A 6,000-nucleotide genomic window follows, 5' to 3' on the forward strand; every position below is an offset into this window, starting at 1 on the left:
AGTCTTGCGACCCACGAGTAGTAAGGAACGGTCGGTGAAAGTGCGTCACCCGAACGCTATCCTTACATCCACCTTTCTCTAAATGCTCAAGTGGACACAATGTGGACGTACAGGTATTGTTGTCTTTTGTCGTTATGACTCCTACCTTACAAATGGATTGTTTCCTTGTTCTGTCTCTACTTCCTCTACAACTCGTATCTACGCAAACTCTGCAGAGGACACACGATTTAAAAAACGTGCTTCCGGTTGTGACGGTTCTGTAAAATACTAATATACAGAAATGAATTTTCAATTAGAAAATGCACCAAGAATGATATTCATGTTTCTATATGATGTAATTTTCTGTGGTCTTTTTTGTGACGAAATCTACGTGGATTAACGTGCTTGTTAGATGTATGTAGACATATCATACAGATACTTGTACATCATGACAGTTGATTATGATAGATAGTGGTACACAGATGTTTATATTTTTTGATAATTCTTTTTTTTAACTTCTATTCTGTAAGAGAGAGAGAGAGAGAGAGAAAGAAAGAGAGAGAGAGAGAGAGAGAGAGAGAGAGAGAGAGAGAGAGAGAGAGAGAGAGAGAGAGAGAGATTATATATATCAAAAGGCTGTTTCAATTGAATAAAAGGTTCCACGCATTGCAGGTTTTGTCAATTTTTTTCACCAATTTTATAGAATTTGCATATCAAGATCTCATAGTTCTTTTTCAAATGAGATATCGCTACTACTATATCTAATGTCTTTTCTGTACACCTAATTGTATATAGGTAATACTTTAACCACAGAAAAAGTGTGTTTTGAATATATGTTTGAATCAAGAAATCCTAATAAAAATTCTTTTTGTAATAGATAATTGTAGATTTGTATTTTCTTGAACATATCTTTCCAAAGTATCTAAAAAGGATTGAGCATTTACACATTCCCAGAAGAGGTTTTGTGATGTTTCTTCTTCCAATTAACAAAATGTACAGCTTTTCGCATCCTTCCTCTTAATTCTATGCAGGAAAGTGTTTGTTGCAAAACTTCTATTAATAAGTCTATGTTGGAACCATTCAAATTTTGAATATTTTGTTAACTTAAATGGTAACTTATAAATTGTTTTCCATTCACTTTTTTGAAGTCCAAGTAGAGTGTTCCATTTTGTTTTACAGATTGGTTCAGTGTCGTTATAATTCAAAATATCATGAATATGTTTCGATTTCTTTAAACATGGCAATTTGTAGATATTAGGTAAAATCAAGGGATTTTGTACCTTAAATATAGCCCTTTCATTATTTTTTGTTTTTATCCATGCTTTTACTGCCTTTACTATACCCATAAATTATTTTTTTTTAAAAATAGTATGTACATGAGGATGAACGGCTGAAATTTTTCATTGAAAGTAGACATTAACGGCAAACTAACAACTCAACTGTATGACAAACGGGATGATTTCAGCTTCTCCATCGTCAACTTCCCACATTTATGTAGCAATATTCCATTATCACCTGCATATGGTGTTTATATATCTCAACTGATTCGATATGCAAGAGCTTGTTCTGGGTATAGTCAGTTTTTAAATCGAGGTAAGCTACTGACAAACAAGTTGATGGTACAGGGATTTCAACAGTCTCGATTGAAGTCAACATTTCGCAAATTCTATGGTCGTTATAACGATCTAGTTCGTCAATACAACCTCGCATTGGGTCAAATGCTGTCTGACGTGTTTCATACCGATTGTTAAGCCATTCTTGGCACACTGATTTTGACTGTGGATAACTCCGATTACCTGATCAGGATATGGGGCTCACGGTGGGTGTGACCGGTCAACAGGGGATGCTTACTCCTCCTAGGCACCTGATCCCACCTCTGGTGTGTCCAGGGGTCCGTGTTTGCCTAACTATCTAATTTGTATTGCTTGTAGGAGTTATGAGATTGATCACTGTTCGTTATCTTCACCTTGCATGTATAAAAAGTACCATCTTCATGTATAATATCATTTACAAATTGTATGTTATACTCAAACAGATTTTTATTGAAATATTTCTTTTCACCTATCATAATGTTTGGATTTTTAAAAAACGTTGTACATCACCTGTTGCCTGGTCTATAAGAAGGCTGCTTTTCTGAACTAAATCTATCCAAGCATTAAAGACATCTATCCAAAAGACATTTTTTGAGAGTTTTTTTTAATCTCATGTATATAATATATTCCACATGTAGTTAATTTTGTCAAATCAAGCTTGGGAATGAAGAGTTCAAAGCCTTTATCTGTAAAGATTAATTATCTCATCCAAAAAAGTTTTAAAGATGCAATCTTAATCATTTGTAAACCACCATTTTCATATGTTGTTGTAATGACATCTTTCTTAATGCGGTGGCTGTACCATTTCATGCGAAGGAGTAAAAGAGTTTTTCTAATTCTTTACAAAACACTTCAGACGGATTAGGAATAAACATCAGAATATGATTTAGAAGAGGTAGTACTGAAGTTTTAAGTACAGTTATCCTTCCTATTGGTGTTAGATATATTTTGCTCCACTGGCTGATAATTGCTTTCATCTGCATGAACTTTGTTTCATGATTTATTTTTGGAATCGTTTGCAAGTCAATATCAAAGGGAATTCAGAGTAAAGTAAATCTACTAGTGGACTTTTGCGAAAAGGGCTAACTTTTATAGTCAACGGCTGACTTTGACACAAGCATAAAATACGGAAACCTTTTCGTGACATATGTGTACATACATGGATAAGTGATGAACCTATGCATTGTACAGAAATGTCAGTTGTCCAAAGAGTACCGAGTTGTCCTGGTTCATTTCCATACTCGTACTGTTTCTGGAACAGTAACGACTATGTGACCTAATATCGCCATATATTCCTCCTCCACCCCCACTCCTGTACGGATCCGGTTTAGAATAGGTCCTCAGTACCCCTTGCTTGCCGTAGAAGACGATTAAATAGGGCGGTCCTTCAGATGAGACCGCAAAAACCGAGGTCCCGTGTCACAGCAAATGTGACACCATAAAGATCCCTTCTGCTGAAAGGCCATAAGCGCCGAGCGTAGGCCTAAATTTTGGAGCCCTTCACCGGCAGAGGTGACGTCTCCATATGAGTGAAACATTCTCGAGAGGGACGCTAAACACTATTCAATCAATCCTGCACCCCCGGAGCCTTAAGGATGGAGTAAAAATTTATCAAAGTTAAAGCTTCTTCCCTATAACCTCACAGGGCTCACGGCGGGTGTCACCGGTCGACAGGGATACTTACTCCTCCTAGGCACCTGATCCCACCTCTGGTGTTTCCAGGGCTCCGGGTTTGTCCAGCTATCTATTTTGTATTGCTTATAGGAGTTATGAGATTGATCAATGTTCGTTATCTTCACCTTTCATCTGTAAGAAAAAAAATGCATATATCTAGGCCTCTACCGAAATTGAAAATTTTATGATCTCGGGGGTAGACGTACTGATTCCAAGGCGGGGCCAAACTTAGTATATATAATGTTTATGTGTAAACCATTTTTGAATGTTATTGATAGCATATATCTTCTTTAATGCCTTACTGTGGGCCCCTTATTAGTTAGATATTTTAGATGAAATAATTCCAGTTCCATCCCCGCTAAGTTCTGTTTGTATATGTCAGTATTGAAAATATTAATCGGGGACGTGGACCAGAGTGATGACTTTCATAACGAACTAGGATTACTTTTCAATATCAACGTCCGATATTCGTGTTTATCATAAATGAAAACCGAATACGTACTTTATATTGGATAGAATAAATGGATATAAAAATCGACGGGGTTCGAATTGACTGCTACGTAACATGGCTATCTTTAAAAACGAAATCATTTGAAGTTGCGAGTTTTCGGTTCACATGGGAATTTGATAAATGTTTGAACAAAAATATACTGGGGAAATATGCTAGGAATGTTTTGATATTATGATGCAAGAATACAGCGGCCTGCACTTTAAATCGAATATTCTTATAAGGAGTGAATCTGTAGCTCTCTGGTATGACGAAATATTTTCCAAGAGAGCTACAGGTCTGCATTAGTGCAGATGTACATGTAATTCCGAATTGTCGGTACGCTTAGCATGTACTGTCTTGTATCTGTGTGTGTTTGATTATATAAACCTGTATAACGACTTCATACATTTTTATGATAAAAGAAAACGCAAACATCTTGAATAATAAAATTACATGTACATTCGATTGATCATGTTGCGATGACTTTTTGTAAAGTTTGAACATGAATCAATTTATCTGGGCGAGTAAGGATTTTACATCTACAATGTATGTATGCATGCAAAAATGAAATGAAATGTTTTTATTGTTTGATAATTGTCAGATAAATGAAAGAAGTTCAGATGGTTTAAAACCTAACAGGCTTTAATGATTAATAATAATATTGTAACGTACAGTGATCTGAACACGCTCACTGTTGCTTAGAGAAATACTACCATATCACTAGAAACGCTACATGTAGCTCTCTAGCGAAGCAGTAGAAATGCCTTACAAACTGTTCGCTATACTTCTTACGCTCGGGAAAGCTTCATTCCGAAGCTTAGCATGGATCTTCTCTGATTGTTTGGCACCTCTTCGGCAAAGGCATCCGCCCTTCACGACGACAACCACCGTCCTCCCCGGACGAAACCTCGTCCGTACATGGACACAAAATCCCAGATATACTCTATCTGAAGCATGCAAGGTGAAGATAACGAACAGTGATCAATCTCATAACTCCTATAAGCAATACAAAATAGATAGTTGGGTAAACACGGACTCCTGGACACACCAGAGGTGGAATCAGGTGCCTAGGAAGAGTAAACATCCTCTGTTGACCGGTCACACCCGCCGTGAGCCCCATATCCTGATCAGGTAAACGGAGTTATTCGCAGTCGAAATCAGTGTGCCAAGAACGGCTTAACAATCGGTATGAAACACGTCAGACAGCATTTGACCCAATGCGAGGTTGTACTGACGAACTAGATCGTTATAACGACCATAGAATTTGCAAAATGCTGACTTCAATCGAGACTGTTGAAATCCCTGTACCATCAACTTGTTTGTCAGTAGCTTACCTCGATTTAAAAACTGACTATACCCAGAACAAGCTCTTGCATATCGAATCAGTTGAGATATATAAACATCATATGCAGGTGATAATGTCTCCCACCAAACATCAGTCACTACCCTGCCACAATTTTGTAATGTGCAGTGGTTTGAACACGCTCGCCTTTGCTTTTGCGTGATCAAGAGAAATCACCAACAAAATAAAAGGCTAGCTCAAAAGCGAGGCAGTAGAAATACCCATGTATAAATGCTAACAAGTCGATATTACATATATTTAACGATATTGTGCTTCCATACCATAGACATGTTTAAATGTCCAAGTCAGCCGTTAATTGTGAAAGTCAGCCCTTCTCGCAAAAGTCAGTACCCCAAGAAAAATTTAGAGTTGAATACAGAATTTCTTGACTAAATCTCTTAGCACCTATCCAGACTTCATGAGTTTTGGAGCAGTTAATACATAGACCTGATAGTTCAGAAAACTTGTTCAGTGTCCTTACAGTTTCTTGGAGTGATTCTCTGCTACTGAGATTTTTTCCAGTATTTCTAACAATAATTCCTTTAATGTATACTGTTTATTCTTATCATAATAAGTAAACTTTCAGCACAAAATAGAAAAATCTACAGTGACAAAGGATCGCCTTCTCTACAACTACATTATATATGGAAAGATTCAGAGACATGATATCCTTGAATAACTGCGGATGTAATACTGTGATAAAATATTGTTATCCATTCTTTAATGGAAGGCCCAAAATTAGAATAGTGTAATGTGCTTTGAATAAAATCCCATGATATCGTGTCAAAAGCTTTCTCAAAATCTAAAAGTAATAAAAACCCATGAATTTCTTCTTATTTAGTAAACTGCATAATGTCATATATCAACCGTGTATTTTCACCAATATATTTATTGCTAATAAAACCAGTTTGATCTGTATTAAG

This window comes from Ostrea edulis, chromosome 1 (genome assembly GCF_947568905.1).
Source record: "Ostrea edulis chromosome 1, xbOstEdul1.1, whole genome shotgun sequence".
NCBI classification, from domain to species: domain Eukaryota; kingdom Metazoa; phylum Mollusca; class Bivalvia; order Ostreida; family Ostreidae; genus Ostrea; species Ostrea edulis.